Source organism: Lepeophtheirus salmonis, chromosome 13 (genome assembly GCF_016086655.4).
Source record: "Lepeophtheirus salmonis chromosome 13, UVic_Lsal_1.4, whole genome shotgun sequence".
Taxonomy (NCBI): domain Eukaryota; kingdom Metazoa; phylum Arthropoda; class Copepoda; order Siphonostomatoida; family Caligidae; genus Lepeophtheirus; species Lepeophtheirus salmonis.
The window spans coordinates 4,729,356-4,752,989 of NC_052143.2; the positions used below are offsets into that span (position 1 = coordinate 4,729,356).

The window sequence follows — 23,634 nt, forward strand, 5'->3', positions numbered from 1 at the left end:
GCATATAAATACATATGTCAAATGATTTTTTTTTAAAGTGACGTAAATCATGTATAAATCATCAGGGTTGCTTGATTAGGCAGCATTTATTTGGAAAAATGAGTCATTTGGGACAATAAGTATACTGACATAGGTACATTGGTATTTGCAAACAGGTTTATTTTCCTATAATCAATGATTTTATATTATCTTCTTCAATGTATCATTCGTTATTGCCATGAAGGGATCACTGATTAAAGGGTTTCTTACAGAAATAATATGAAATGGATTTCTGTAGAAATTTTTTTCTTACCTAAATATAAAATCCATGATCTTCTAAGAAGTTTCATTAAGTAGAAATATAATTTTCTTCTTGCTTTGCATATGTCGAAAGAAAATCGCATATCATTCTCCAAAGCCAAAATACTGATCATTATCGATATTTATTTTCTTTGTTCAGCAATTATTGGTATATCTGACTACATAGTACAAAAGAAAATTAAATTATATAAAAGTATTTAATATGATGAACATAATTCAGAATTGGTTAAAAACTAGAAAGTATCCATTTAGTAAAACAGAAAAAAATTTCCTGTAAAATGTTAACAGTTTAATATAAAATTAAACTTTTTGTTTTTCCTATCTTCTTAAAAGACACAAGTAAAATGGTATAAAAATAAAATTCATTAGTCTATAAAGGTCATGGAACTCACAATCATTTCCTCCAATTCAACTGGAATAGTGATTTCGTAATATTAGTAGGTGTATCTTAGTTAAGGAATTTGAGTAAGTACTGCCTTCACATTGTATTGATTTTTCCTTCGATAGAGAGCGCGATGAGCCCGCCTGTGGATAGAGTTTGTTTCCATACTTTTCTGAAATGAGGTTATCAACCATTTTTATATTCAGATTCACTTTTTGACAATAGTTGATAGCTTGAATGAGGTTCTTACTGAGGTTTTACAATAGAAGTAGTAAGGGTTTCTTTATTAGATTTGTTTGTATATAGGGATGAGGTTACAAGTCTATATCGTAACCATTTTTGAGGCCAATTTGTGTAAACTTAGGCATGAATGATTTTTTATTTATAAGAGAGAAAATACCTAAAAAAATCCGGGCTATAAACCATGTGACAATACGATGACCACGTGATTAATTTTTGGCGAAATATAATTAAATAAAAGAATACTTATTCACCACTAATGGTGTTGAAATTGCCATTAATACTCCATCATTAACTGTGCAACCTTTTCTTTTAATTGAATTTACAAGATGAAATCTAAAGCAAAAACCATGCATTCGTCACGAGGGGAAAAAAATGAAGTAACGTGATATGCATCATCTTAATTGGAAAAAAGTCTTATAGTTGCCAAGGAGACGATAATGGGTATTTTATAGAAGGATCTGAGCAAAACTTATAGACGTACTGAATTTAAATTTTATTAACATCAGCTGATTTTAAGGGATAACATGAAGTACTACTCTATAGAGTAGGTTTTTTTCTTGAGCTTTTTCATATGCATTCAAATCTTAACAAACCCACTAAACACGCAAAAAAGATAAAAAACACGAACAAAACTACACAAGTTTAGGGAAATAAAAAACCACTTCATTATCCCTTATGTCATAATGAAGATCATATGAAACTATGTTTAAAGCTCCTTTAGTGTATTTCTCCTTCCTTGACCTTCGGGCGTACAAATATAGAAATATATATTTATTATGCATATATAACCAAATTTAAACTACTGATAGACAGAATCTATTAAAGAATAAACATAATTGAAAGAAACAATAACGCCAAACAATTTTATTTTCTATTATCAAACTGTTATTTTTCTCTCCACTTTGCCTACCTCATTGTATGACATCATGCACTAATGGGATAATTCACCTTTACGTATGAAAACTCATCCAAATCAATTATTCAACTAATTTTAATCAATAATTTAATTTTCTTATATAATTCTTGACCGGTAGTCAACTTATAAAATTGAAAGTGTGGGACGCATGCGGTACAATATTGATAGCCTTTGGAATATTTGATAGTTTTTAAAACAAAATTAATACAATTTTATTTTGAGAATTAAGAAGCGTATACACTACATTATAAGGAAGGTCAATCGAAACTTGAGAATCATAAGGAAAAGTTTCAAAAAGACATAACCCTTCGTTCATGGTGAAACTTTATTAATTTTATGTCTTCCCGATCTTAATATACAGATCTAAGATCTAGAATCCTTTTTTGAAACTATTTGATTAAGTCCCTGAAAAAGGGTCAAATTAAGTTTATGTCGGTTATTCCTTTATTGCGAAATAACGACAACTATCCATCCAAAAGTATAAAACTTGGTCTTATTACTCGGTATCATAGACGTATAATTAAGGATGTTACTTCACTCCCCTGAATTTTAAACAAGAATAAAAACATATTTCCACTATCTTGGATACTAAAAAATAACTAACTCTTCAACGAAACGAGACTCTCGGATCACAACACTAACTACCTCCCAAAACCAAGTATAGACATTTTCATTCATAGTTTTTGGAACTCTATGCCTCTATGCTTTCGTCAGAGAAGTAAAGCCTACTTCAAGCAATTTTTACTCAATTTTTTTGTGTGTGACGTATTTTCATATATAATATTTACATTTTGCGATTTTATTTTTTTATTTTTACACTTTTATGTTAATTTTAAAATTTTAATATTTCTACCTTACGTTTTATTATATCTTTTTATAAATATGTACATAAATGTGTAGAATTGTTCAAAAGTATTAAAGTTAAATGTTCATCAAGATCTCATAATTAGTTTTGGAACTAATAATGCTGAAAAGAAGAAGGCCATTAATATTTTTTTAGAACAACAATAGTAGAATGGGGAGTATTCTTCTGAAATATGAGAGAACATTAGGATTGAATAGAAGGGGGAGTGAGAAATATACTTTTGAAGTAATATACCAATATATAAGACGTATATATTTCAGAAAGAAAGTTTATGATACAAAGATGAAATGTTTAGCAATAACCATTTTTCTATTACAAAAGCTCCAACATTCAATAGTTAACTCTTATTTAGATCAATTATTTATAATTAAACCTGTTCATTGTATACTTAGAATAATTAACATATATTATTTAGACTTCCATACATAAAAAATATTAGAAGGTTTTGTTACATTTCTTTCTGTATGGAGCTCAGTGGACAACGTGTTTGAAATAAAAAAATATTCTCCTTAACTCAATGTGCGTAGGTTTGATACATAGTGTATATGGACTTCAAAATACATTTTTTTAGGTTAGATAGAGTAATTGTAATACTATAATCTTTAGTAATACTTAATAAGTGCAACTTCATCTGATCAATTAAAGGTTAATAAAAACAACAAATATTTACAATATAGTCACTCCTAGGGAACACGGTATCAAATTTTATTTTTAATCCAAATATTGATGGATTTGTTATGAATTTTGAGAAAATAAAACGTCACCCTATTTAGTTCTGTGATTGAATGTATTTCAAATGAAGTTCGAAATAGACAAAAGGCCCCTTCTTTAAGTTTCTTCAAAGGAGTTCTGGCTTCTAATTTGAAGCATATCTTAGAGATTCAATGTTGTGTTTGTCATTTCACTTTCATTTGGGAAAATTAAGAAGGAAATGCGTCCTTCTTCCTAGGATAACAACAGTTTTTCACTCTGGGCACACATCCATCAAAAAAAATGATGAAACACGATAAAAGAGGTTTAGAAGTGGGCACTTCAAGGCGGAATTTCTTATGTATGTAAAATATTAATTAAGTTAACCTTATTTGTATAATTTCCTACTTGTTCCAAAAAAAAAAAATTTTTTTGGGAATAAGACGTCATTCCATCTGTACTATTTGATGTCAATTCAATTTTAAACTCCTTGACTGAAAATGAAAAATTGACCTTCTTTACGAATAATGAGAACTCCCTTGCATTTCTCAATATATTTTTTAAATGTATCCCAATCGGTGTTATTGCGGGTTCAGCCAATTGTGTTCATTTTCCCACAGCTTATTTAGATGTTATGATGTTTATAAATGTAGCAATGAAAGAAAATAAATATATACAATTCACACTTCGTATCTATCAAGGACATATGCAGGAGACACTTTGATGACAATTCTCAATTCTACTCTTTGTACAACAAGTACTTACATTAAAAACTCCCAAACAAATACTCAGTATTTTCTTGCGTCCTTCATGAGCACGCGTAGTCATGGTTACTTAATATACATACTAAATCTTCGTTGCAAACACCTTTTTATAAAGCAGTTAGTGAACAGGGTAAAAAAGAATCCATAAAAATTAAAAGTAAATAATTGCATGGGAAAAAATTGTACAATTATAATAATTATGTTATTTAAATTAGAATCATTTTTTTAACTATTTCATCCTTATAAGAAAGGTAGAAAAGAAAATGAAATGAAGGAAACAAATCTTATATATCGTATTATTGATGCAGGGAATACTTTAGTACTGGAGGTTGTATTATGTTTTACACACACTAATATTCAAAAAGATGTGTTACAATTTTTCAGTAAGTGTATTGACAATTTTATTTGAGTGTTTCGAATTTTTAATTTATTGGGTATTAACAATTACATTTATAGTTATGTTACGATTTAAATTAAATATCTATCAAAATATTATACAAAAAATGAAAAAAGGAGACATCTGAAAATAAAAAAAATTTCCATCCATATTTCACACCTAAATGTTAATTAGAGTTCTGAAAATACTTGTATAAATATAAAATTATTATTGTTGATAAATATTTCTTTGAAATACTCATACTGAATGCCAATTTTGACAATCAAGTTAGTAGTATTCAGTATTGGTGAGGTTGCGTGTATTATTTAAAAATAATAAAAACAGCATTATTTTTTTAAAGCTAATGTTTTACAAAAGACTCGTTACTTAAAAAAAAAATGAAGAATCCAAAAAATCAAAAGGAGAAACCTTTATGAAAAACTGTTACCTAAATTAACTATACCTCTAGTAAAATAATGGCAGCCTTAGAAAATAAAAAACAGTATCTATATCGCCCATCGAATGTTTAAAACTTTCGCATTTTTTTGTGACACTGGAAGTACTGTCTTCAGAATCTCTAAGTCTTTAAAGAAAATAATAATTAGACAGAATTAGTTAATTATTTGATTATTGATTAAAACCAATCTTTCTTTCAAAAATAAATAGAATGGATTTGTTGAAAACAGATTCATGCATAAAACATATTGTATAATATTTAAAACTCTTACAAATTATAATTTATATACACTACATTTTTGTGTAATTAAAAGCTTTAAAATATAAAAAATAGTTAATCTTTTAAAAATATGCATAGATCCATTACTTTTGAGTTATACTTGTATGCATGTATCAAAGTAACTATTTTTGCCCATAAATTAGGAAAGTGTTGTAAAATAAATTTGAAATAATGCTTTGAAAGAAAAAAAAATAGATTACTAGTTGTTAAACTTTACTTTTTTTTTTTGTAATATGACTTGTTCATTAAAATATTAATTAATTATTATTCTATCAGTAGTAAGACAGCTGAAATTTCAAGTAATTAGTCTGCAACATCATATGTAAAATGAGAAACAAGACGATGAAATTTCTACATAGTGATATTGTTCCTATGTATTTATAATAATTATGGTTATAGAAAAATATTTATTTTTGAACATAAAAATAATGAGATAATAATGAAATATATTTACTTCTCTGATCAAGTAACCAGTGGGATAAGAATGGGACTATTTAGCACACTTTTAATTTGACGGGCCCATGTGCTACATTGAAAATTTTACACTTACTAATTAACTAATTAATGGAGGCTCAATAGTTGAAATTAATTCATAGTTCGATATATTAAAGCATACACAATTAGTTACAAAAAAAAACATGAACTCTCTAGCTTATGCACAAGTCCAGAAATTTTAATTTGGTCACTCCAAGTAGTTAGGCGTCTCCAGAACCACCGTTAACGCTGTCAACAAGTCCAAAATATTAGAGAGGAAGAAGGGCTCTCTCAAAAAGGCTAATCTGGATCCAGAAGAGTTAAATAAAACAGTTCCTCCAGTCCATGAGGGCCCTTGATTTTGGGGTCTGACTCCAGGCTGTTCAGAGAGCTATAAAAAAGTCGATATAAAGAGCCTTGCAAAGGGGGAGATGCCACTTTTGACCACAAAAATTAAAAAAAACTCATCTCCTCCGTTGCAAAAACTCTTTTGAATGTGTTTTTAGAAATCTTTTTTGGCACTTTTGCCCCTTCTATAGCGCTGATGCCCCTCGACTATTGGGTAAGGCAGCAAAACGTGGACTGTAAAATAATGTTTATTTTCTCATTACTATGAACAGGTTTATTGATTATTTCTGGATATTCTGTTTCCGCTGTTCTTTTTACATATACTAATTATACTAATCATTTAGTCATTTGATCATCATGAGCGAGAAGCAAGCAAAAAGTCACCGCATCTCAGATTTCCTAGATACTGGAGTTGATGTGATAGAGATTACGGAGAATGTTAAATGTTCTATGCACCTGGTTTTTAAGTTGGTCAATATGAAAAAAAGGAAAAGAGCTCTCCAGTATGTTAGGAAGTAAAGAGCATAATTTAAATAGGGATAGGAAGTTCTTGTTAAGTTTGGAGAAGAATATAAAGGAGGATCCCACAAAGTCGATGAATTGCCTCACCAAAGACTTTTCTGTTACTCCTAAGACTACAAGGATGGCTATAAAGCACAACTTGGGTTTTGTTTCTTTCCCCAATACCACATTCTAACAGAGGACATAAAAGTCAAGAGGCTCGAACAAAATATATAGATTTATTTCTTAATCCATCTCTCGAGTCCACGTTTTGCTACTCTACCCTGTACACTTTTTGGGTGCATGTCAAGAGGAAGGCATCCATATACAGAATACCTCAAAGCTACTGTCAGTCAACACTGGGAAGCCATGAAAGAGGACTACATCTGAAGAAGCTGCCAGGCCTTCACACGCATGTAAGCCTTACTTGCCGCTAAGGACGGCAACATTAATGATTAAGAGAGCTGAGACATAAACTATTTATATATTAATTTTGTTGAAATTCTATTGTTAATTAATAAATTATTCTTTGATTTAAGTTTTGATTGAGTTATTCATTTTTATGTGCTGTAAATTTGGGAGATAAACCCAATCTGAAAAATATAGGAAGAGTTCGAATCCATTATATTTCACCGATTTCTGAGGATCAACAATGAGATAAAGGTAAGAAGATCAACAAGTTTATCTTCATGAGTCAACATATATCATTTTTCCACCAAATGACCAATGGGAACCTACTTCAGAAACGTAACTCGAAGGAGTGTACATATTAAATTTTAATCCTTGTCTTTACTCAATCCGGCGTCATAAATACGGGCGGGGTATAATACTCTCAATTTTAATATATTTATTATTTATAGGTAACAGTACAATTAGTCAACTTCTCTAGGAGACACGTGATTTAATATTAGTATGTTGTTACATAAGTTGAATATATACAGCATTTGAATTATTTGTTGGCTCCAAGTTAAAACTATTTATTCAATTTAAATTTGACTTTGTATTTACTTCCTACGTGTATATGAAATTACGTTGTCTACTCAGCCAGTATTAGTACATAAAACTGCAATAATTAAAAAATATTTCATAAAAATATTGGATTTTATTGATTTACCTTTAGTAAGCTAGCTACAACGGTTCTGTATTTATTTATCCCTCTCATTTTTAACAAAAAAAATAGAGTTTATAAACTCGCTAATTAAGTGCGCTTTACTTTTCTCTAGTACTCCATGCATTGTTAAAGGTACTTAAGCGGTAATGCCAATTTTAATAGACTTCTCAGCCTTTGCTTTCATGATATTTGAACTGATTAAGTATTTGTTGACATTACAATTACTCCATCTGACTTAGGAATCTTCTTTGAAGTTAATATATATAGAGTATATTTCCTTCTCTAGGAACGACTGGGGCGCAAACCTACGCACAATGAGTACAAGATAATAATGTCTCCCGAGTGTGTTGTCTATTGACCTACTTTGTTCCGTTCTCACCTTTCAGAAAAGTTGGCACAGTACTAAATTATCAATGAATAATCAAGGGTATAATTAAAACAAAATCTTTTAATTTGATCAAAACATAAATATCCTACAAAATTCACAATTGAAATTTTAAATTAACTACAAATGACAATATTTTCATAAGAATTATAACCTTTATAAAATTAAAGGATGTCAATTCAGACTGTGTTGTACAGCTCAGAATAAGGTACACTCATCAACCGTAGCTAATGCACCACTAATGATGATTATTCCACCATAATCTTGGAGTACATCTTGTAGAAACTTACTAGAAATTGAAAAACACTCATTTACCCAACCCACCAATTAACCCTGCTCTTGGTTACTTTACAACTTCATATTGTTGATATCCATTGTGAAATATCACAGATATATCGAAACTTCAATCCTAAAACTAGATATTTTTTATGTGACTTTTCTCAGTAATTTTGTTATTTCAAAACAACAAAAACATGTTGATGATTTGACAACACTTTTTAACATTAAATAATTATGAAGCTTGAAGTTTGGTACTCTATTTGCCAAAATAATTCAACACAAATTTGAATTTTCTTACTCTAACTATAATATAGGTATATGTTAATAATTCATAAAGGCAGAACATTTTTTTATCTACCTAACCGATTTTATTTGATATTTTTGTGACAAAATTAATTAATAGTTTATAGAATAAATATGTATGAGATTTTTACTTATTTAATTTCATATTTTTCATTTACTAATACAAAATTTTAAATGCAACATAATTATGAAAATTTTAGATCTCAGCCTTAAGTAAATTTCTCTCAAAAAAATCAAAAATTTGGCAAAAGTAAACTTTTTAGACAGGTTTTAATTGAGATAGAAGATAATGTTTTTTTAGACAAAGAAGAATTTTATACTTTTTACCTTCAATTTTCATATAAACAAAAAAAACAACAATATTTCTATTTGTTTGAAGAGGAAGAGTGCAGTAACTTATTTGTCATGCCATAACCTTCCATACTTTCCCATCAAATCATTACTTCAACTTTTAATATCCCAATACAAGTTTCTCCATTGAATCTCATTTTTTTTTTTTTCGAGAAAAGTCTGTTTTTCTTATTTAATACTTATTAAATATTATTAAATATGAATATCAGATTTCAAATGGCCTTGATGTACTATTTTTCCGTCTTTATAATAAGATAAGTATATAATTATTGTACTTACATCTATATACATTTATATTATTTCAGAAAGAACCAATAACTTCTATTTTTATTATAAAATTTAACTAAATTGGAGAGACATGCAACATGGAGATAAAATAATTATGGAGTTATACTTACCTTATGTCTGGAAAAAGTTTTTTGTCGATGTTTTGTAATTTTTTGCTTTATATAATCGTCATAGTCCCATAAAAAGTGTAAACATAACTAAAAAAATTAGATTAAGATCACTGGAGAACTTGATCGGATAAAAAAAGAAAACAACTTTATATTTGAGATACATTCATTTTTTTCTACTGTACTCCGTTTTTAAAATAAAAATTAGTTCTAATAAATTCAAACTTTCTTTTACGTTATAAATGAAGTTGATTGGGTGAAAAATTTCAATAAATTTATGAAGGATTCTACCTCCATATTCAAAGTTGAATCCAATTATAGCAATATATGAAAAATATCCAGAAAGTAGGAATCCTTTGACAAACTAAACGATGCTTGTGTCTCCATAATATGAGTCAAATACAATTGTTTATATAAGGCACAAGTCTATGATGCCAAACATAGTAGCAAGTCTTATTTTTTGGCAAGAATACATATATAAACAAAATATTTTCTCACTTATTTATGAATGTATACCATTGCCATGAATTAATAAAGTTATTTTATTCAAGTGTCTTTTGTTTGCTCTTTTTTCTTAAAGATTTTTTTGTTAAGAATCTAAGTGTGTTATATACTTGACTTAAACAGAGTCAATGCATTAAAGTAATAAGAACAAACATATATATGTGCTTATTTCTTTAAAGTCAATCTACGTACATGCTACTTAAGAAAACGCCGTCAGGTATTTTAAAAGTTCATTGCATATTTATGTACGAATAAAATACTCGCAAGTACAGTGCACACATATAAAAAGGAAGGTCAAATAAATGTTTGATTATATTCATCGTAGTAGTAGAGAGGAAAAAATCAGAGTAGCAGGACATTGCCTCTTTTTTCGTGGGCCCTGGTGTAATAAATTCTACCAAAAATGAAATATATTTTTTTTATAGTGGAATAAAAGTTCCTAGTTTTTGTTTTTCCGACTTTCTTTTTGCATTCCCAAGGGTTAAATTATAAACTTACGAAAAGAGAGGAAGAATAAAACCAAATTACTTATATATACGTATTATGTTGGGAGGTAAGTGCGTGATAGAACCTTTCCATAATTTCTTCCCCTCCCTCTTTCTTCAAATAATCAACTTGTACTAACAAGAGAAATTGCGCTATGGCTAGTAGTATGTACAGCAATGAATGACTTTTTAATTTATAAAGTTCCTTATATCTATGTCCTTTCTCTTCAACTTTTCATTTATTTTACACAAATATATATCGATAAAAATCGGTTGCACTTTGGGTTTATAACAAAAAAGAGGGGATTAAATAATGATATTGGAAAGAGTTATTCTAATATGGATCCACAATTCTACTCTCAGTCCAACAAGTAATTACAATTAAAAAATCCTCAACAAATCATCAAAGTTAGTTTCTGTCTTTTATGAGCACAGACAAATTTTCAAACAAGTTTTGAATATATTGAATGTACTACATAAAGAAGTTCACCACCCCGTAAGGAAATAATAATGGCAAAAACAAGGGAACAGAAAATCCATTCTTCAGATTAACAATTTAAAACAAATTGGCCAACTAAAGAATACACACGATTGACATCCTTATATATATATTTGAACGTAGACCTGTTCATTCTTTTTTTAATTTATTTTCGTTCCTCACGTCGTTTCTTTATTGTATCACGCAACCTTACCTCCAAAAATAAAAACATAAAAAAAAAAGCCCTAAATCCTTTGGGACTTAGCCAAATAAGTCAATAACAGCAATTACTTTTTTTCTCTTAAGTATCCTCAGACTAAACTTCTCATATTATTTATCCAAAAATTTTAAAATAAATTAGATAGTTATATATTTCATAATATTACAATCCTACATAAATATTGTTGAATGATATTAATTTTTTATTTTTAAATGATAGCCAAAATGTCTTTATATAAAGAATAAGATGTCCCATATATATATATACGATGTCTCAACAAGTTGAAACTTGTATAACACAAACATTAATCTACAAGTTGGAATATTTAATTACGTCATTGATAATTTTAATTACCTACTGTTAATTGATACTATCATTTCGCTTGGATCTATAAAATTACATTGTTATTATTTATTTATGAGAAATATAACTGAGGGCATTTGAACTTTTGAATGTACAACATAATACTTGTATTTTATTAATTTTATAATAAATATTCAAAATTACATCTTGAATATATCGATGATTGATTTATAAAATATTTAATTGTTTTAAAATCCTTATCCCAAATACAATTAATAATTCATTTTAAATAATGTTTTTTACATTTTGGTTGCAACTTATACAATTTTATTATTCAAGTTATAACTTATACAAAATCGCAACTTGTACAGAACATACATGTACAAAATATCATTAGGAAACTGTATTCTTATCCTTTTGAAAATGGAACATCAAATAGTATAACTTATTTTTTCGTATATTATTAATAAAAGAAGAAATTATGAAATTGTCATTATGTATCAAGTGAGTTGAGAGAATTGACAACTGACAACAAAATAAAAAGAGTATTTTCGTGTTATCTAGGTAATACCGCGCCATGCCTTCTTTCTTTTAAATACAGAACTATGCCTACTTGACCAATTTTTAACCAAGTCCAGGTGGCTACAATGTCACTTTTTCTTCCCAAGACGCGCCTTTCCAAATACTACCATAGTTTTTACTGGATCATTTTTCCTTGTATAGAATCAAATGGGTTCTTCCCTTCCTGATTCCCGTAATGAAGGTTACGTAGTAAGTCATACGTAAAGAGAAATTCAGAATATCTTCAGCAAAAACAAAACAAAAAATCAATTACGTAATGAACTAAATTTGGACAACATTGATCACATGGTCATCGGCTTACCACATGAAGCCTAATAGAATGTCTTAGAAGAACAACATAAAAAGGAATAAATAACTAACACCAGTTAAAATAACTTTTTTAAAAGATTTTTTTTCTGTGTATACGCTCAAAAGTGAATGTATGCCATGAAAAGAGATTATTTTCCACTCAATCTCCATTCTGCATCTATGTGGGGAAGTGGGGCCTCTAAACGATTGATCCCAGTTCGAACACTCCAAAATATCAGGTATAACTCTCCATGAGTAATATTTAATTACTCACCAAATATACACCAGTCTACATTAGACACCCTTAAAAGATGTACCCATATGCTTGTCAAGAATAAACCTATCAAACTCACCTTTGATCCAGTGTAGATTCATTCAAAATCTCATACAAGTCTGAAAAATGGACTTGGGAGGAATTTTGTGTATATTAGTTTGATGTTAAGGTACTTATATATAGGGAGCTCAACAAAAAATGTAGAGCCGTAACTATTCCATCAATGACCTCATAAAATCCATACGTACGAAAAATGATTATGATAAAAAGGAATTCAATGTCGACAACAGAGTTGATGGAGGATCTTTATATGTCTATAAATGGTTTTATAGTTTGGAAATACCATATACTAATAGGTGCTCGTTATTTTTGCATATATGTATGAATGTGCTATTCGGAGAGAGAAAAAAAATATTTGAACCGCTTTTTTATTAACAAAGTACCTTACCAGACACATACAGAGATACGTATATTGATTTATTTGAAATTAAAATTTGCATAGTTTTTGGGAAGAATGCTATAACATATATATAATTTTATTACTTATTATATTATTATAACTAGAGCTGTGGAAAATATGACCTACATGGTTTGAAGTTTCAATTTGTAGGGTTTTCTAATATACTAACGCTGTTACCACCATACTTGAATGCTTGGAGAGGTGATATAAGTATAGAGTAATCACTAGTGCTCATGCATAACAGAAAAAAAAACCCGATGATTGGCAGGGGAGTTACAGGAGCGTCCACAGGATTAAATATATATATTATTTTTTTGAGGGGGGCTGGAAATTAACATAAAAAAATCGACAAAAGTTATGTCATTTTTACAAATTTAAAAAAAAAAAAATTTAGAAAAGTTCTGAATTTTTTTTCTAAAAAATATTTAAAGTTTCATGTTTAATTTTCTTTTCAAAAAAATTAATATTTGAAATTTCATTTTTAATTTTTTTTCCAAAAATTTCAAAAACCATAGCTAATCACAGAAAATTAAATTTTGTGGAAAAAAAACATGAAATTTCAAATATATTTTTTTTATCTAAATATTAAATTTTTTAGAAAAAAATATATAATTTCAGAACTTTTCTGAAATTTTTTTTTTTTGGTAATAAAAAATTAAATATCTCATAGGTTATCACAGAAATTAAATTTTTCAAACAAAAAAATAAGAAAAAAATTAAATTCTTCTAAATTTTTTTAAAAATCCATAGTTTCTCACCGAAGATATTTTTGGAAAAATAATTTCAATTATTAAGTTTTTGCTCCGCTGCATAATTTGACCAAAGAATGTGAAAATTTATAAAAAAACAATTCATTCTTTATTTCGAGGAGGTTAAGAAAACTTTATCTGCATATATTTTAGCTTTTAATTTTTTTCAGCAACTTTTACAATTTACAAAAATTTGTGTTCAAGATGAAGAACTTAAATTAAATAGTCAAAGTCTTTAAAAACAAATTATTTATTTCAGCAGTAGTTATAAAACACATTTAGACAAATATTATTTTGATTTTTTAACATAACTGTAAGTAAATGAATTCTTCAATTGTTTAATAGGCAAGGCACACAATAATATAATGCTCTTTAATGTAAGATAACTTCCTTTGATCATTACTCAGTCCATTACAAAATTAAATATACATTTATGTTTTTCTTAGAACTTCTCTTTCCCCGTGCAATCAATAACTTTATTAATGTTTTGTATATTTAAATAAAGTATTGGTAAAGTTTTTAAAGATTATTTTTAACATGTATGCTAGATAAATTTAGTATATAGTTGCAAGTCATGTATATGAAAAAGTTTCTTAATTAAACATTTATTTATTTATAGTAATATACTCAAAAAAGTAGCTGGTGGATTTGTGTGTGTGTAAATGGTATTTGTTTAATGAACCATGAAATCAATTATTGATAAAGTTTTATATATATTGTGTACACATGGTTTAATGTATTTTTGTGTATATTTAATAGAGCTGCTTGATTAAAAAGCAGAGTAAATGAGTAAACAATCGGATTATTGAGTAAGATATAATATACAGGTTGTTTGAAAGCTAAGTTGATTCATAAACAAATTGAATTTGTTGTGATAACATAAATCTATCTAACTATATCAATTGATGCTCAGCATATTAATTGTATGACACATGTTAACAAAAACAAATTGGTTGTGCTATACCGTACAGCCGTTCAAAATGCATAGTAATTTGTTTCCTATATCATTTAATTGCGAATTTATCGGCTTTATTATTAATGAATATGTTTCATGACACAACCAAACGACAGCTGAAACAAAAATAAACAAGTTTTGATTTAAACTAAATTCTTTAAGTATAAAAATGCCAGAGCAAAACAATAAAGGCAACCCAATAGTAATCCTCTCCGTCCCGTATCAGTGACAACTTTGGCTCCCTAAAATATCAAAAATTCCATTTTTACCCCCACACAACCAAAAACTTCTGCAACACCAATATGCCAAAATTCTGGCCTACCTCTATGTAGCTCTCCTCCAGCCCTGACCTCCTCCCCCAAGACTTTGTAGTTTATGGCGTATTGGAGAATAATGTCTGACACTTTTCTAAACCAAAATTTGAATTTGCCTCCAGCTGGCATTAGGTTAGTTTGGTACGCCATGGACACGACCATTAACGCTTTGAATGAGCTCCTTTAACTTGTCATCAAATGAAAAACCAAGGTATTTTACTTTATCAAACAAAATCTTTAAGAAATGTGTTTTTTAACCCTTCAATTACACTTTATGAATTAAACATAAACCTATATTAGAAATTAACATTTGGAGAGAATCAGTTATTGTTTTTGTTGATCACTAATTTTTTTCATAATTTAAAGTTGTTAAAAAAATAATAAAAATAATCATAAAAAAAAAAATAAAAAAATTTAAGTAAAAAAGTCTCAAAACCATATTTGACCCGAAAAGACTAATTAAATATTTGTGATTAACGATATACTTGTTTAATTAATAACTTTATAACTTATCTTATATAGAAAGAAGAAATTCCCCCTGTTCATTTAAGGTATTCAAATTTGAAAGCGATTTACTTCTAGACTTTCAATTATGATATTATCGAATGCAAAATATCATTTAATTATTATAACAGAGATAACCTTCAAATTAATTTTTATAATTATATATGTCAAAAACAAGTTGATCATTATAATTAAGTCATTAAAAAGATTAGTGTAATTAAGTTGATGCAAATCGTATATATGTGAGTATATTCAACCTTATGGATGTACTTATACCAATTAATCATAGATATTTTAGATAGTATATGCAATTTTCTCAATTGACTCAAAAGGACTTCTCCTTAGTTTTCTCCTACCCACATCATTTTTATGTTGTTTCACAGGATAATTAACAAATTATTTTGTTGAAATATTTTCAGCGATCAAAATGATATGTTTATGAATATGTAGATAAACAATAGATTCAGCGTCAGTTTTATTTTATTAATTAGATTGAGGTACATATATTATCTAAATTTGGCTTAGCCAAAACTAAAAAAATGAGGATTGTAGGAATATAAACATGTTAAATAATATTAAAAATATAGACTCTTTATTTAAAAAATCTTTTAGTTGAGGAAATATAGTATTTTTTCATGCAAAGAAGTAATTAATATTTTATATAATCTTTTCTTTTTGGTAGATATTTTTAGGAGAAACAAAAAAAGTTATAAAATCAAAAACAAAAGCTATAAATCAATCACTTTGCATTCGTTACCCTCCCCCCTTCCTATTTTTTTGTGCACTTTCACAAAGAGCCTTTAGATTTTAAATACACAATGTGTTTTATATTGATTTTTATTATAAGGCAAATTGTGATAATTCAGTTTAACTGTTTCTGTACATATAAATCTATACGCAGGAGATATTTCCTTGGTGACGAGACAACTTTTCCCTGCAAGATGTCAAATTTGAAGTACATACTTTTAGGTATATTATTAACACTGATGACACATTTTTGATACATTTTCTTCGTAGAATTTACTTAATTATTTCAAATTAAAAACGTCAATTCTCATATTTCATTTTTTGCAAGGAAAAAATAAATCAAGGTAATTCATTTTCGATAACATTCAAAAATGGAATATATTCATTCCACTTAAAATTTCGATAATCCTCCATTAATCTATTCAGCTTTTGGGTTTAGCTTTTACATTAAACTGGTTCTGATATACATTTTTCAAAATGTCAGGAGGACATTGTCAAAAAAATGAAGAAATATATAGTTTGAAACATAATGATCAATGAGCTTATAACCGTTTTAGGCATCACAAAAGTTGGCATGAATAAAAATACTAGAATTAAAATTATTTTTTACAGGACCTCTGACCAGACCCTCCTTTTTCCGGAAAGGTATTAAGTAAACTCTTGTTTTGCTTAAATAACTAACGCTTTATATGTTTTTTGAATTTTTAATATAACTTTAAAGTTAAATACATCCCCTTTAGAGCGCGATCAACATTGCCTCCCTCTATCTAATGGAGAACAACTACTTTGTTGAAAAAGAGCAAATTCAGCCAATTTATAATTTTTAATTCTATATAAGTTTGTGTATAATAATATTGATGGCACAAATATGAAATATAAAGCAGTAGGCGCTACATAGTATTCTATTTCAGGAAATATGCAATTAATTAACCTTTAAATTTCCTTGATACGCAAAAAGTTAAAAGCAAAAGACAGAAGTACAAGAAGGTTAACATCAAGTTCTCAAAGAGGAATCATTTAAAATGAAATGCATCATTTGTGATGGTAAGATTGACATTACCCTACTGTTTAAAAGTGAAGAATATCAACAGAGTAGCGAAGTCAACTTTTCAGATAACTAAACCTGTGATCGCCCATTTTTTTGTTCCCGTGACACCCTCTAGTGTACACGTTGTGACTTTCTGGCAATAGACAACATATTTCTACAAACTCTACAAATTTTAACCGCAGTACCTGTTCACGTTAATAACTTTGGTGCTTTTCCAAATCAAATTTATCGTCCCATTATTACTCTCACAAAAATAGTAGCGTTTAAAATAACATAACCTCTTCATTTTGAAAATGAAAATTGTTTAGACTAGGGGATTATATTATGAAGATTGTTCAATAATTAATTGTAAATCGGTTCGTTTCAAGTATATCATATCGTTAGAGATGCAAATAATGTATATCTTGGCCTTGTAAAAAAAGACAAGAAAAACGAAAATGAACATGGTAACCCTGACAATTTAAAGAATGTTTTAGAGAAGAGCAACATAGCTGTCATTATTTTTTATTAGATCAGCCACAATCTGCTGTTACAAGAGAGGAGGGAGAGAAGGAAATAAACATTGGCAAGAATTACTCCGATGTCGATTATCAAATCTACTCTGAGTACAACAAGGACTAACAATTATACCTCCACAGGGTTACTTTACGTCTTTTATGAGCCCACACGAATGTTCAATCAGGTATTAAATATACTAGGAAAATAATTTCACTACTCAGAAGGTAAATAATAAGGACAACAGTTGATGAAAAGAAAATTCATTTTTAGATTTCCAATTTCAAAAAAGCGGCCATTTAAGAAATACGAGGGATTTACATTACTACGTATCGTAGTGTAAACGTCGGAAAGGTGTCGAAACTCACATTTAGTGAGTAATTCGTGGCAAATTTCTATTCCCCTATAGGACAAAAAGTCGTTTCTTGGTTAGAAAAATGGTACACAAACGGATCAGGTGGTCGTCATTTTCTTACTTTATTTTATACCACTGCATTGACCCATTTATTAAAACCCCGGCTTAACGCTTTGTAGTAGGGTTAAAAATATATTCCAAAATACTTCTAGCAAAGTATTTTAAATTTATTGTAAAGTCATCACTTTAAAAAAACAATGACTATATGGGCAAATGTTTCATTCCATTTACAAGTACATTATATAACTGACCAAAAACTACTGGGACATAAAAATAAATAAATTTGATTATAGTAAACAGTTATTTTTTGTAAAATATAGAGTAAACTTTGTTACCACAAGCACAAATAAAGATGTAGCCCATAAATATTTATTGGTACTTAATTAACTTGTCCATTATCAAATTAAAAATATTATTTATCTATTATTCCACAAATACAAAATTATTTTAACTTTATTTCCAATTTAACTTCTTCATATGAACAAGTAATTATATATGTACATTGTGAGACTAAAGAAAATGCAATTCAAAGTTAAAGCAGTTAATACCTATTTTTATCTCTTAATTTAAATTAAAAAACATTATGAAGCAAAAATATTACTTGTACACATTAATTTTAATAGATGCAATAAAAATTATATCACAACATATCTTGAATTATTTTCATTTACTAATCAATACGGCGATCTTGTTTAATCATAACCTGATTTCTGATGCAGAGAAGGTTTTTGTCAACTTTATCTGTGAAGTCTTATTTATATAAAGGTATGTGTATACATATATGTACACAATTAGAATAATTAATTCAAACATGAAGGTTTAATTTATGAGTTGAGATGAGCAGACGTCTGCAAAATTTAAATGTCGATGCAACAACGACTTTGTTTAAAAATATTTTTACCCTGACCAATTAGAGCTCTGTCAATGACTGTTTTATGCAAGAATCTTTCTTTAAACAAGGAGAAGATTTTTAAATGGATTTATATGTGTGTATATATTTCAAAGAGGGTTAAATTGAGAAAATACCAAAATTCGAATGAATTTAAATTTATTTATTCAATTTGTTTTTCCCCCATTGATTACAGGGGATTAGAATACCTTTTTATAAATAAATAAACGTATTAAAGAAACCTTTCTTAATGAATAATACATAAATTTGAAAAGATAATTGCTGTTTTAAAAAATACGAAAATGATTCGACAGTAAAGTTTACTAAGAAACTAATTAGAGTTTTTGATTTGAAGTTATTTCTTATGTCCAATAAGAAATCCCCTACAAAAGTTTGATTTCAATTGAAAAATCCTTTATAAACCGACGTAGATCAGTGGACAACGCGCTCTGGGGAAAATTTGTGAATACGTGTCCAGAAAAAATCAATTCATGGAGTCCAGCAAAAAATGGTTCTCGTATCGAATGTCTACCAACTCATTATTTCTAAATAAGTAACTCACAGATAGAAAAGGAAGAGGAATGACTCCTACTGAGGATTAGTAACTGAGACAAGTAGACACATGTTCTACAAGTGCTCAAGGATTCATGGTATTAGGGATGCTGTAGAGATGAATATTCTTACGAAGTACGGTATGAAGGTAGACGTCCTATACTGGCTCATAACGACACCGAGCCACCATCAAACTGCAGAAAAATTGAGAGCTTTGTTATGAGCTTCCTCAGAATCCTCTACGTGATCTGATACAGAGGCAAAGGTTACCAGGTGGTTTTGAGAAATATATATGGAGCAATTGATCCGTACTCTTCACAGATAGGGTGCCCAGCTTAGAACGGGAGAATGGACAGACAGATGAGTATAGGAAAGGATGGATGGATGATTGAAAAAAAAAATATTATAAAAGGATCTTATTGATATATTTTGTAGTTTACATTAATTATTGGTTTTAAAATGATGTTTTTTATTCGTATGTTTACATAGTCTCCCTAAGATCAACCGGAATTATAAAAGGGAGGGATGAGCGCTCGCTCATTAACTCTCCCTCCTTTTTTTTATCCTTCGTTTTCCTTACGTCAGAGGAAGGGGAGAAATATAAAGAAGGGTTTATATTAATATTGGTGTGTATATGTATTTTATTTATTTCTAAATACAAAGGTGAAAATCCATTGTGGAATGGGCATGTTAAAAAACTACATGGTAACCCTACCAATTTGAAGGATATTATGGAGGAGAGAAAGAATAATGTTCATTACGTTTTATTAAATGAGCTGTGTCAAGAGAGAAAGAGAAAATGATACATACAAGGATATTTGCTGGAATCACTCCAATGTCGATCCCCAATTCTACTCTGAGTCCAACAAGACCTACAATTATAACTCCGCAACAAATCCTGAAGATTACGCTCGGTCTTTTATAAGCACACACGAACGTTCAAACAGGTTTAGAATATGATTGAATCTATTTAGGACAGGATGTTCACTACTCAGGAATTAAATAATAATAATGACAAATGCTAACGAAAATAAAATTCTTTCTTTATACTTCCAATTACAAATTAACAGGCCAGCTAAAAAACACACCGAACATACATCGTTGATCATTTAACAGGAAAATTGTTCATTTATATTGTAAAGAAAAAAATATGTTAGGATTTTGCTTATGTTGAATAAAAATAATAGTTTCGTACATTGCGTAATAGTACATGAGAGTGATAAAAAGTTTGTTTTCACGCGGCTAAGTGAAGTATACGCAAATAAATGCCCACTGCTGTATATAAACTTAGCTTTTTTTCGCATAGAGTATGTTGTTTCTCATCTCAACAAACAAAACTATTTTGACATTGCCTTAGCATATCCACAAGAAGACCATATTGTACATTCAAATGGTATTTGAAAGGGATTATAATCAATAATAACTAATCATTGCATGAATAAGTCATTTATATCTTGTTTAACAATATCATATTTGTACAAAACATCGAAAAATAATCTAAGAAAATAATATCAATTTGAATCACATATATGCACATTGTCTAGCATCTTTTATTTCATATATTTTTTTAATTGAAGTAAATGTAGAATATTATTCGTACAATTTCAAAATTTAACTGCAGTCTCAGGTTGACACACTATCATGACAATTATTAATTTTTTTAATTATAAAAACTATGAAAAATCAATAAAGGTTTTTTTTTTTTTCAAATATATAAATGAATAATGTATTTTTGAAAAACTTGATACAAAAAAATAGGAACATCATACTGTTCATATCCAAAAATTCAAGGGATTCTGTCTGGAAACATATCAATACAGAAAATTGGATTTTTAATCTGTGTAATACAAAAGTGAACATGTTAGGTCAAAACTAAACACAGATAAATTTATATAGATGAATAGTTTATATTAATATTTTTTTTATTAACTAGTAATTAACTCTTTATTCCTTCAAATAGATTTATTTTACACATTGTACAAGTAAAAATATGAATGTTATTTAAATGAAAAATCACTAATAGAAATACACTATCAGATATTTTATATTTTCTGCTATTGATAAGCTTTTTATGAAAGTGGGTGCAATTTTTTTTAACTATACTTTATATACGCGTATGTCATATCAAACTAGTTTTTCAGCCATGTGGAATACCCAAAGGAATAGGGGTAGATAACTAATGATTTAGATGAGTCAAAGAAAATTTGTTTTTGTATTCAGAAAATATAGTTGTGAATTGAAATATATTTGTTTTTTATCTTTAAGATACATATTGGACAAAAAAATGATAAATACTATAAAGTATATAAAAAGGTCTATATAGTAATTAAACAGTTTTATCTACATAGTTCTTTCGATGTTTGTAAATAATCTACATTACGTCACTAATAAAAAAGTAAAAATCCGTGCATTTATTGCAGCATCATGATACAATTACACAAGTTAAAGCTGGGATGTAACAACTGCAGGGTCGGACAATAAAACCTAGACTCATAAATAATGACGTTATTCTTATTAATAAACGAAGGATAAGTGATTACTTTTTGACATTCTTGTTGGTCCATTTTCTGTGCATATACAAACTAAATTAATAATTTCGTCCCCTCATTATTCTGAATAAGCAAGAAGTCAGAAGGCAACGCATCTCAGATCTTCTAGATATTGAAGTTGAGGTGGTGAGGAATATGGACATTGTGAAGTGATTCAGGAACCTATTTTTCAAGCTCACCAATATGGAGAATTATGGAGAAGATCTCTCCATGAAAGCAAGAACTGGAGGGCATTATTTAAAGAGGGATCCAGAATTCCTGTCCAGCTTAGAGGACCCCCACAAAATCGATAAATTTCCTCCCTAAGGGCTTCTTTGTGTCTGTTAGGACCATCAGAAGGGCTTTTAAAGGCTACTTGGGATTGTTTTCATACACGGGGAACATACACCGCCTTCTGAAAGAGGTCATAAAGGCTAGGAGGCCCGAGAGTCTACGTTTTGCCTCCCAACTGTGTATTTATTGATGAAGATTGTATTTATTTTGTGCATGTTAAAAAAAATGTAATCCGAAATCACATTTTACCTCTCAAAATTTAAAGGAGAGCAGCTTTGCTGTTTTTTCGTTTCATTAGTTCAGCTACAAGTAGCTTTGGGGGGCAGTGGGGTAATGTCAACATCTAAGGAAAAGTAAATTCATTCTTCAGATTATCAACTCCAAAAAAAAAACAAAAAACGAGCCATCTAAAAAATAATCACAATTTTCATCAATATACATATTCGATGCTACATGTACAAATCAAAAATATTATATGATCAGTTGAAACCCTGTGACTGTTTCTTAGACATAAAGGCATTCATACAGAGATACAAATAAACTTGAATTTATTAATGGAGATGATTAAATAGCTTTGGACTTAATTGTACATCCAAATTAAAAACGACCCCGTAAAAAACATGAATAATTATAATAATATTGTGGATGTACTTAATTATGTTGTTCTTTATTCATTAAACTTGATACAACCATTTAATTTTAATTTTCAAGGAAACAAGTCATTAACTAAAAGAGTACACACAAATGATTCTTTGTTTTTGTTTTTTTATGCTACAAATCATGCCTGCCTAAAAAAAAATATTAATAATATAAAAAGTTAAGAAATTTTTATATTGTGTTTTTTTTTTTCACCATAACTCAAAATGACATAACAATGTCATTTTACCTATTGTTCTTAGTAGGTATACCTATGCTTAATACATTGGCACAATGCACATCATTTGTGATACCTTTACCAACATATGTATACTGAAGGTGATGATCATTCTTAGTTAACCATTTATCATGAACGACTCCATTATGTATATAAATGAATTGAATGCAATCTTAATGAATTTTAAGGTCACCCTTAGTCTAAGGATCTTTTTATATATACTATTTACATATTTTTATTCATAACTATGCATGTAA

The 23,634-nt window shown here is 28.5% G+C and overlaps 2 long non-coding RNA genes across 2 annotated transcripts; one reads left to right on the top strand and one right to left on the bottom strand.

The window, feature by feature from the left end:
* Positions 1–18,359: 18,359 nt before the first annotated feature.
* On the bottom strand, positions 18,360–20,079 carry LOC121128123 (uncharacterized). The gene is made up of 2 exons (XR_005868042.2): positions 19,372–20,079; positions 18,360–18,950 (listed from the first exon to the last, which is right to left on the bottom strand). It is a non-coding gene; the product is annotated as an uncharacterized lncRNA (long non-coding RNA).
* A 385-nt stretch (positions 20,080–20,464) lies between these two features.
* Positions 20,465–23,330, top strand: LOC139907071 (uncharacterized). Its single transcript, XR_011783386.1, has 2 exons — positions 20,465–22,682; positions 22,987–23,330. It is a non-coding gene; the product is annotated as an uncharacterized lncRNA (long non-coding RNA).
* Positions 23,331–23,634: the final 304 nt, after the last annotated feature.